Source organism: Rutidosis leptorrhynchoides, chromosome 2 (assembly GCF_046630445.1).
Source record: "Rutidosis leptorrhynchoides isolate AG116_Rl617_1_P2 chromosome 2, CSIRO_AGI_Rlap_v1, whole genome shotgun sequence".
NCBI classification, from domain to species: domain Eukaryota; kingdom Viridiplantae; phylum Streptophyta; class Magnoliopsida; order Asterales; family Asteraceae; genus Rutidosis; species Rutidosis leptorrhynchoides.
In genome coordinates, this window is record NC_092334.1 from 329,566,642 (window position 1) to 329,578,804 (window position 12,163).

Genomic DNA, 12,163 nt, shown 5'->3' on the forward strand with positions numbered 1-12,163 from the left:
TTTGAAGTTGGCCTAACGTTTTGGGTAGTTTAGCCCCAAACCATGCTCGAGGTCGTTTGGATTATAAACTATCCTTGTAGTGGGTCAAACTTGTATTAAACTTAATTAATGGCTTTCGTGCCTTTTGTAAATATTTAAATTAGTGTACGTTTAAATGGAACTTATGGAATGGTTTACATATTTAATTGGCGCATAAATGTGTATTATAAAAAAAACATTTATCGTATGGAATACGGGTTGGGTTGTTACAAGTGGTATCTGGAAGAGACTATGTTTATATGCAGTCAAGATCAAATTTCTAAGGATCTGTTCTTTACACCTCCTAAAGGAAATCTTGACAAACATTCCGCCATAAACCTTAGTCAACAAAAATCTCCCCTCCTAAAAGTAACTTTCTTGGCAATACTATTCAAATAGCACCACTAGGACAAGACATTCCTTTACCTCTATTAAGGAGAAGACCGAATGAAGAAACAGACTTCATTCCAGTATATCAGGAACCCCAGTCAAGGGAAGACTGTGAGGAGTTTCCCGAACCTACCTTCGAAACTAAGGAAGACGTGTCTGAAGAGGAAGCATTAAGAAGGACAATTTTTAGAAATGAAGAACAGATACCATCAGTGACCGCTACTGAAGAATCAGAATTCCAGGAGAGGTACGACTCGTTAGACCGAAAGGAAATAGCTAGGATGAAGCCATCTATCGAGGAGCCTCCGGAATTGGAATTGAAGAAGTTACCCGACAATCTGGAGTATGCATTCTTAGAAGGAGAATTGCAACTCCCTGTAATCATATCGAAAGACCTCACGCCACAAGAGAAGGCGAAATTGATTCAAGTTTTGAAATCACATAAGAAGGAAATTGCTTGGAAGATCTCCGACATTAAAGGGATCAGCCCCAACTATTGCACCCACAAGATCTTCATGGAAGATGATTTCAAACCATCAGTTCAGAGGAAAAGAAGGGTCAACCCTATGATTCAAGAAGTCATCAAGAAAGAAGTAATCAAACTTCTGAACGCCGGTCTGATCTATCCAATATCTGATTCGCCATGGGTCAGTCCTGTTCAAGTGGTACCCAAAAAGGGAGGGACGATCGTAATTCAAAATGAGAATAATGAGCTTATTCCAATACGGGAATTCACCGGTTGGAGTGTTTGCATAGACTATCGTAAACTAAACGATGCAACCTGGAAGGATCATTTTCCATTACCTTTTATCGATCAAATGTTGGAACGTCTATCAAGAAATGAATTATATTGTTTCCTTGATGGTTTTTCCGGCTACTTTCAAATTCCCCTCGATCCAAAGGACCAAGAGAAAACAACCTTCACCTGTCCTTATGGAACATTTTCCTAAAGACGCATGCCCTTTGGGTTATGCAATGCACCGACTACATTTTAGCGATGCATGGTGGCAATATTCCACGACATGATTGAACGTTGTATGAAAGTCTTCATGGACGATTTCTCAATCTTTGGCAGTACCTTTGATTCGTGCCTTTCAAACCTTGACAAGATGCTCACCCGGTGTGAAGAGTCAAATTTAGTTCTGAATTGGGAAAAATGTCACTTCATGGTAAAAGAAGGGATAGTTTTAGGATATAAGATTTCAAAAGCAGGAATAGAAGTTGATAAGGCTAAGATTGAGACCATTACTAAAATTCCAGAACCTACCACAGTAAGAGCAGTTAGGAGTTTCCTAGGACACGCCAGTTTTTACAGACATTTCATTAAGGATTTTTCAAAGGTCACACGACCTCTCACTCACCTCCTAGGAAAGGAAGTCCCGTTTTTCTTCGATGAATAATGTCAAAAAGCATTCAACTATCTGAAAGAACAGCTAACACATGCGCCCATCATGATAGCTCCTGATTGGAGTCTACCCTTTGAGATCATGTGTGATGCGAGTGATTTCGCAGTTGAATCTGTGCTTGGACAGTGGGTAGATAAATACTTTCATCTAATCTATTACGCAAGAAAAACTTTAACCGAAGCTCAAGAGAATTACACTACTACAGAAAAGGAGCTGCTAGCCGTAGTGTTCGCCTTCGACAAATTTTGTTCCTGTCTCATTCTGTCCAAGACTACAGTCTATACAGATAATTCAGCCCTCAAATATCTATTCACTAAGCAAGATGCAAAACCAAGACTCCTATGATGGATCTTACTCCTTCAGGAATTCGATATTGAGATTAATGATAAGAAAGGAGCATAAAACATCGCAACAGATCATCTTAGTCGTTTGGAGGACCCATCGATGGAAAAACTTGCTGAACAAGATATCAGAGATAAATTTCCGGAAGAACAGCTTATGAGTTTAGGACAAACTCACATAGGATCACAATTTACTGACACTCCTTGGTATGCCGACATGGCCAACTACCTAGTTGTCGGAGTAGTACAAAAAGGAATGAGTACCTCCCGAAGAAGGAAGTTCTTCAGGGATGTCAAGTATTACTACTGGGAAGATCCTTACCTGTTTAGAATTTGCCCTGATCAGATAATCAGGAGGTGCGTCGATGAAAAGAAAGCAGCAGGGATTCTTCACCAGTGTCACCATGGACCAACTGGAGGTCATCATGGAGCAAACTTAACTGCAAGAAAAGTCTACGAATCAGGATTCTACTGGCCGTCTATATTCTGAGATACGCAAGAGCTTGTAAAGCGTTGCTACGCATGCCAAAGGCAAGGTATTATCTCTATGAAGAACGAGATGCCTCGGACTAATATCTAAGCTTGCGAGATCTTCGATATATGGGGATTAGACTTCATGGGCCCATTCCCAAAGTCTAATGGGAAAGAATATGTCCTCATAGCAGTAGATTACGTCTCCAGATGGGTTGAAGCCCAAGCATTTCTGACTAATGATGCCAAAGTCGTCACAAATTTCCTGAAGAGACTCTTCTGCAGATTTGGAGCTCCCCGTGCGATAATTAGTGATAGAGGCATACACTTCTGTAATACTCAGTTTATGAAGGTGATGCAACAATACGGAGTTACCCACAAGATGTCCACTGCCTATCATCCGCAAACCAACGGACAAGCAGAGGTCACAAACAGAGCACTCAAAAGAATCTTAGAACGAACTGTCGGCCATCATGGAAATAAATGGGCCGAGAAGCTAGATGATGCTCTGTGGGCATTCCGGACTGCCTACAAGAATCCTCTAGGAACTACACCCTACCGCATGATCTATGGAAAAGCTTGTCACCTTTCGTTGGAACTTGAATACAAAGCACTCTGGGCACTGAAGACCTGCAACCTCGATCCCTCAGTTACCGAAAGACATAGGAAAATGCAAATGAACGAACTCGCCGAATTGAGAGACCAAGCATATGAAACGTCATACATCTACAAGGAATGAACGAAGCTTACGCATGATGCAAAACTGATTCCTACAAATTTCGCCCCTGGAGATAAAGTTCTTCTCTTCAATTCTCGATTTAAGAAGTTCGCGGGAAAATTTAGATCAAGATAGAGTGGCCCATACAAAGTTGTACACGCTTTTCCTCACGGAGCCGTAGAATTGGAAGGACCTACTGGTAACTTTAAAGTTAATGGCCACCGGTTAAAAGCTTATCTAGAAGACCACGATAAGAAGGAGCACCTTTTCTCCTTTGATCCATTCTGAAGATCTGACAAAGAAAAGTCGAGCTGTAACGACTTGATAAACAAAGCGCTCTTGGGAGGCACCCTTTGCTTATCCTTTTTATTACTTATTATTTTCTTTTCAATTACTTTCAGTCTTAAGATATTATCTTTGTACTAACAACTAATAGCCATACTTGCGCTTAGTACTTATAAAGTTTGTTGAATGTGTTTAGGCGAAATGCCCAGTTCAGGAGCATCAGCTTACATTCCAGTTCGCAGGAGGAGGACTCCTGTATTTTACTTTTCCAGAAGCAGTGCTGATTAAAACAGGCCATCAACAGGGCAATTAGGCCCAAGGAATTTGTTATTAGAGAGTGTTGAGGAGGATATGGGCACAGCACCGCCAGCTCCTCCCGTTCAACGATCTAGACGTTTAGCCAGGAGACCAGCCGAGCACACACAGTTGCCAGATACGCATGAGCCAAAGATAGTGATACACTATGGAGCCACTTTAAATTACCCTGATGTTGCATGGGCACTACTCAGAGATCAGCAGCGACTCTACAAAGCTCTGAGAGCATACCTCCAGCACGAGGGGATGCCACGCAGTTTTCTGGGCCCATCTTCATTTAGGCTTGCACGCCGTGTTCAGTCGACACGATGAGCTACGCCCAGGCATTCCTCACAGGCCTCAGTTCACTCAGCTGCCATGCCTGTACATGCTACTTCAGTTCCTATCACGCAGCCTGCTCCAGTCACTGAGCCAGTTCCAGTCACTGAGTTACCAGAGGGTTGTAATCTAGTCACTATTCCCATTTCAATGGAGCCACCAATAGCCCAGGCATTTGAGATCACTGGGAGCATACCTGACGAGGAGCCTTTCCCAGACTTATCCTACCTAGAGCTGCCATCAGACTTATGTCTGGATTCACTACTAGGCCCTGAGTTGGATATAGGGCAACCTCTCGACTATATACCAAGCCTAGAGGATGATGATGATGAGATCTGCAGATATTTCGCAATGCCAACACAACATTGACCAGGATAGTATTCCATAGACTACTTTATCTTTATTTTATCTTTTTAAAAGCATTGTACTGAAAAATTATATATAGTGGAAATGCTGCCTTTTTCTTTTTGTTCTTCATGCAGAAATATTATCAAAAGAGACTGGTCCCTTGGAGATTGACCGAAGGAAGGCCCAGCACTAAGAAAGTAACACGACCGTAGGGAAGTAATCCTTCCTTAAACCTATTTCAATTATAACACACTAAAACCTCTAAGTGTGGGGTAACCCCCGCAACTAACTTAGAATTTTAGAAGTCAATGTCCTTAATTTATAAAGTATTAAAATATTATTTCTAGAGAATATTAAGGACAATGTTCTTCTAAGTGTGGGGTAATGGGTAAGGTTTTTAAAGGTCGAAGTTTTAAAGTCAAGTAAAAATAAAACGCCAAGTTTTGAAAAATTATTTTGTCCAAAAGTAATTAAGCAATGGATATTGGGTAATTTTAAAAAATTCTTACTTTGTTTTTGCCCAAAAGATCTAATAAAATTGCTAGAAATCGGTTTTCGGAACATTTATTAGAACGGAACGATTTAGCTGAAACTTATATTTTATGTCAAAAGATTTCTTTTAAGAAAATATGTAAAAGGCTACGCATGATCAAGCACGAGCCCTACTCTAAAAAGTGAGGAATATCGGACCCAAAGTATCTGTATGACCCATCAAATCTGCAGTACTTTGTTATTTCAATTGATGAGCATGCCGGTGTATGGTTCAAGTTAGAACTTGGTTTAGTCATACGTTTCAAGGCCAATGGTTAGTGAGCACCATACGTGGTGCAGGTGCGATCTCCTTCGGAAATCATTCTGAATAGAGAAGACAAAAAGCCATCCGTTTCCGTTTCCACTCCGCGCAATTTAAACCGACCAACTCACACAAAGAGTTGATGAATCAGAAATATTCACCCCAAATTCACCCCCAAAATACACCATTTACCATTCACTTCCCTTTCCATTCACCAAAAGATCTAGAGATTAATGAAGAGATAGATCGATCAAATTCGCTTCAAAAGCACTTGTTGAAAGATTCCGAACCCCTGATTGTTTTTGATAGGTTAAAGACCTATTTTTAATGGATTATCACTTCCTCTCTGGGCACCAGGAACGAAAGACAAAAGTTATGAAGAAAGGGTAAAAAAAAAAAAAGAGTAAAGTCTCTAATAAGGCAAAAAGAAACCCAAGGAGATGCCCTGAAGAAGAAAGCTGGAAGAGCAAAAGAAAATTCTAGACAAAGTCTTAGCAAAATCCGCCTCTTCCAAAGAAAACCTTTACGGGAATTCTCAGCCATTATCTATCCAAAATGAATAGTCTGAAGAATCAAAGTCTATCAATTCTCTCAGAAATCAAGAGATCTGGATCTCTTTCACCAAATTCATAAATTTCCAACCAAACCCTATAACCCATCTTCCTCTTGAAAGAATGCCTAGGAAGAAGATCAGTGCCGTCCTTACTTAACCGGTGGAGATATCGATGCTTTACCAAGCCTATGATGAGAACTGTTACACGACTGGCTTCTGAGGGACAATACAATTAGAATAGGACACCCTAAACACTTGAGTGATATGAGTGATCCGCTAGTGAGGAGCCTGATCATGTATACTCTATGTCCGAGAGTTGGAAAGTACGCCTTTTCCACTATGGACGCGATTGAAATATGGCGACCGAATCATTGAAGCTCGAAAATTTTTCTAATACTTTTGAAAGATGTGCCGACTTCTGATGAAGGCATAATAAAAAGATCTACAGGTAGGGTAGGGGAGAATCTATTAAAAAGATCCTTATATTCCCGCTTTCTTGCTTGAGGACAAGCAAAGCTAAGTGTGGGGTATTTGATATCAGGCAAAAAGTCACGTTTTTACCCCCTAAATTGAGCCCCAAAACAATAAAGATTAAAACTTTGTCGCAAAATTATCGCCTTTTCGGTTGATTTTGTAGATCAAGTAATTACAAAGGCGATGCAAAAAGAATCAAGTAAAATGGAGCTAAAACGAAGATTATAGAGCAAAAATGGTCAAAGACAAGAAATCAAGTTACGATCCAGTGAATCAGACTGACCAGGCACCAAAAACGGCCTGCCAAATAGCCTACCATACAGACTGCCAGTATGTAAATGGCCTGCCAAATACGGCTCACCAAACGGGCTGCCAAACGGCTTGCCATGAAAACGGCTTGCCAAATACGAGCCACCAAACGGGCTGCCATACGGCCTGCCAGCCGTATTTTGGCAAAAACCTGGTCTATTTAAAGGGCCTTCTCCATCCATTCCAAGACACACTCAACTTGCAATTCAATTTATATTTTCAATCTTTTAGTTAGTTTTAGTAGTAGTTAGCTTAGCTTTTATTTTCCGGAGGATATCTCGGCGAGTCCCTGCGATCTCAGGCAGATTTGTTCGTCCTTTTCAGGTTTTTATCCGAAATGCTTGTCTTTAGTATTAAACATGTATGCTTACCTTTTATGTTTAATAATACGTTCCGATATTGCTATGATAGCTTAATTAATATGTATGTTGCCATGATAGAAGTTTGGGTTAGCGTAATTATGTTAATTTAGTACGATTACTGTTATAATATTGAACTAGGAAGTCTGATAGATTTGTATGCTAGCATCTTAAGGATTGACCAACTTAGGTTGTGATCAGGACTTGTCCACCTATATGAAATTAGCTACTTCTTAGGATTAATACCCCTGGTTATACTGTATCTAAAGATTCTATGAACTCGGTATGGCCGGAGTTCCCGAGAGGCATCTAATGCACTTTTAAGACACGGAACCTAGGAATTGAGACATGAATGACCTAGTATGCCTATTGACTGTTTCGAAGAGACCTCGTAGGAGCTGTTAAGATCTAGTTAGTGCCTTTACTGTATGACCCAAGCCTATTGTATGTTCTTGTCTGATTGTTACCCTAGGTCTTAGTCATATCAACTGTTTAGGTATTCATTAGGTTTCTATCTGCTTTACTATCAGTATGTTAACTGTAATGTTGTATAATGTTTGATTTGTTGTGATCTCATTAGTATGATGGAATGGTTGTTAGTTTTCATTTAAGGTTTTGCCAACTTAAACCGACAGACTCCTTCCGTTTGTGATCAGTGTTCAATCAACAAGGCACGTTGTTATTCAGTTACCTAAATTGATTACGAGGTTTAGGATTAGAGCTTAACTCACTAATAAACCTAGTACTTTACTGAGGATAACCTCTGAGGTATTGTTACACTTCAGTTATACGACCAAGTGACATACTTCTCACTGCTCAAAGAGAACTCCGAGAGTTCAGAGTTAAGTAGGTCTGTGTAATTGGCTCATCCAACCAGATCTACATCATTCCAAGCATAGTCTTAACATAAGCATGATTACCTTTCCCTAACCCAACTCTGATATCTTGGTCAACATTTCCCTGATCTGCATACTCCGGATATCCTTCCACTTTATTTACTTTTCTGCATTTAGGACCTTTAGCTAAAATCAACTACTATCTTTTATCTAGGTAATTTAACTAAAAGACAGTTATCCACTTGATCTTCAATTCGTTAATCAGCATAAAATTCGACATTAGGTTAACTTACACCTTCTACACTTTAGAAAGTAAAAGTAAATCTAGGCCCCGCAAAATATAAATTAAACGAAAATCTCTGCATGCTATACCGAATCTGACGCCCTGCGATCTAACGACACCGCATGAATAAAATCGTCCGTTTTGGCTATATCACGGTTCCCATAAGGCAACAAGGAACACCCTAGGCCACATGTAGCAGTGATGTTTGTAGACTTTACACATAACAAATTATTAATGTATTTATTATATATATATATATATATATATATATATATATATATATATATATATATATATATATATATATATATATATATATATATATATATATAGGTGAAAATATAATTAGTGTAATGTATGGTGTTACTATATAGTTAGGTCTATAAGTTATAATAATAATATTATAAGTTTCTATTATTAATACTTATTAAATTCGTTTTTAGTTATAAATAATATCCAAAACTTAATATAATAATTTTTAAAAGTTATATTACTGTTATAAATTCTTAATAAATTATTATTACTGATTATATAAATTTATAACAATTAAAATCAAATAAAACACAATTACACTATAATTATCGGTACAAATATATGTTTTTATAAAAAAATGAATTTCTAGATTTTATAAAATCATGAAATTATAGATTTATGTTCATAATAGTTTTATAAAATTTCTATAAAAATATCATAATTAATTTTGAAGTTTAAGTATTTATTTTTATTTATTTTCCGGTTAGCGACAAAAATAAAGTTTTTATAAAAAAACTGCTGTAACAGTTTTATAAAATCCCAAAAGTATGTTTATAAATTAGTTTGATATATGAAATTAATTCCCAACCTAAAAGATATTTTATAAAAACAAGTTTTCGATTTTTTTTTTGTATTTTATAAAACTTGTACCGATCGGCCGTAAAAAAATATAAAAAGAAACAAAAAAAATAATTTCGTGTACCTTTTTTTTTTTTACGAATTGCTAGAGGGATTTCTAGAGATTTTTTAATAAAAATTTTATGGGTTTGAGTTTATATTTATTGTGAAAAATTTTACAATCCTAATCATAATACAATTATAATTAGTATTTTTATCTTTTTCTTTTTTCATTTATAAAAATTCGGCCGATCCCCATTTTTATTATAATAATAATTATTATTATTTTTCTAGAATCTTCTTTTTGTATTATCTTGTTTTTATTTATTTTATTTTCTTATTTTTTTAAAAAATTTTGGTTTATATACATATATACTTATTTTTATTATTTTTTTATTAACTAGTATTATTACTTTTTTCATTTTAAACCTTTAATATTTTATTTATTTTTATTAGGTTCTACTTTGTTTCTTTATATATATATATATATATATATATATATATATATATATATATATATATATATATATATATATATATACACACACACACACACACACACACACACATATACGTAATAGTTACTTTTATTTTTATAAGTTTATTAACTATATACTTATTCAATATATATATACACACACACATATACCTACATATCAAAGTACTAAGGGCAATATGGTAATTATAGAAATGAAATTTTGAGGGTCGTTTTAGTGATACACTCTGAATATGTTGGATCGGCAAGGGAGAGATAAGTTGTTTATGAAGCTCAGGAGAATTTTGTTCAAGGAGGACCGTCAAGGCAGTTGTTTAACAGAAATGATGTGAATGGGTATTTCAAACAGCCCAAAAAGTGGGGGCCTTAAACGCAAGATGCAACACGCTAAACGGAAAACATTATGTTGCAATCATTCGTGCAGAATAGTTTGTTGATTCGTGCAGAGCAGTTTGTTTATCATGTTTTTTTAATTTCCCTCAGTTCAGACTAAGCATAATACAATTTTTGTAGTTTTCTGATTGGGATTGATTACCTCATAAGAAGATGTTACACAAAATGTTGTATATGCGGTAATGAAATATCAATAAAATCCTTATTTTTTCTCACGCAAAATGATACGCGTTACGAATGTAGAACATTGCATTCATACCTACCCACATAAGGTAAGGCATTTTTTTGCCCCCGATGGTAGAGGCTCTTGTGTCAGCATTAGACACAAGGGATCGGCTAGCGTAAAGTGTTTACTTCGCTAGAGGGCACCGAGGCAAAAATAAAGATCTCTTAATGTCATGACATACATAATGGTTTATCACAAATGCATAAATCCATTTATATACTGAAAGCAGAAAAAATTAACATAAAATACAAGTGTCTTTTATAAAATCGTAAAAAACCTGAGCGCAACACGCTAAATGGAACACCGCTCATTCTATAAACAGAACTACTTAAACACATTTCTCACTTTTTATGCTTAGCATAAAATGTTATGCTTGCTTCATATTATACTTAAGAAGAAGTTTGCAAATTTTCAAATACTTCTTTACATAGCAGATATTCTTATGCAGAACGGAGAATGGATAAACAGTTTGACATATTCTTTACACAACAATAACAAGGTTACACATGTTTTGCTGAACGATACTGGAAAACAGATATACAGTTCTAATAACTTGTATACATCATACCATTTAAATAGCAGTACACCTTATATTCATAAAAAGGTATTATATAATGATGTATTTCGGACAGCGGATAACGGATGACAGATCAATACATATACCATATCAAAAATCAGTTCAAGGCAAATATTATTCTATGTAATGTGATATATGAAACCTAAGCTTTCTATAGCTGGCAATAGTTAAACACATATAGCAGAGATATGTTAATCATGGATTCAAAAGCCATGGCAATGAAAAATGTAATAACAGAAAAGATATAAATACGATCAATATACAGAAGTTACATATTGTTATTACAGGATAATTTCATTGTATTTTCAAATAGGCACATTTAAAATGTCCTTCACAGACACATCTTCCCTGCCACAAACTTCTTCCACAGATACAATTTTCAATGAAGTAACCTCATTTATTGCAGCCTGCAGCTTTTCTTCAGCATCAGGTTTGATATATTTTGAAATGGTGGCAGGTAAAGGTTCTGGTTTCTCAGGCAAAGCACTTAAGATTTCCTTAGTAGCATCAGAAAGATCCTTCTCAACTGAAGCTAATAAATACTTGTGAAAAGTTTGACCAACAAGCCCAGAACTTAACACCCTCTGCACAAGAGCAGGAACACCATTTCTCAAATCAATAAATTTTTTCTCCGAGGCAGCAGCAACAACAGTTTTTTCTTTAACAAGACACCTTTCTTGTTCCAACATCTTCTTCAAATCTTCCATCTACTTCAACAATTTCTCCTTTTCTTCCATCACTTTTTCTTTCTCAACTATCTCAACCACACATTTTTTCTCAACTAACTGTAGTGTATCCTCCTTCTTCTTCGCCAAATCAACTGCTGTTTTCCATTTTAGATTGGCATCTTTCACATCAATTTCCAGCCTTTTCAGTTTATTGCCATTTTGAATAGCATTGGCAACAAGTGTTTCTTGGGCCTCTTGCATCTTCAGACCATGCAGCACATGGTGATTCAGAAGTACCAATGATGCAGCAGTAGATTGGAAACTCTGCTTATGAGTCATGTTGGTTAGAGATGAGGAAAGATCAGCAATGGTGTTAGTCTGCAAAATAAACATACAGTTATAACCTATAAACAAAATAAAAGCAGAATAGATTTTGAGAAATCAGATTATAATATTCACCTTCAACAAATTAATAAAGCTGTCAGATTTATTGACAGGATCCTCTAAGAAACTCTTTAAACCAGCCAAAGGCACAACCGAGTGTGGCTGAGAAGATGAAGAAGATTGTGTTGTACCAATTTTGGTAGTAGTTAATAGATTGATAAATGGAGGAGTCTCAAAGGTATTATCCTCATGCGTATCCTCATCCTCCTCATCCTCATCACCTTCTGCACTAACAACTTTATTACCTTTCTCACCACTAGTAGTGGTTTCAT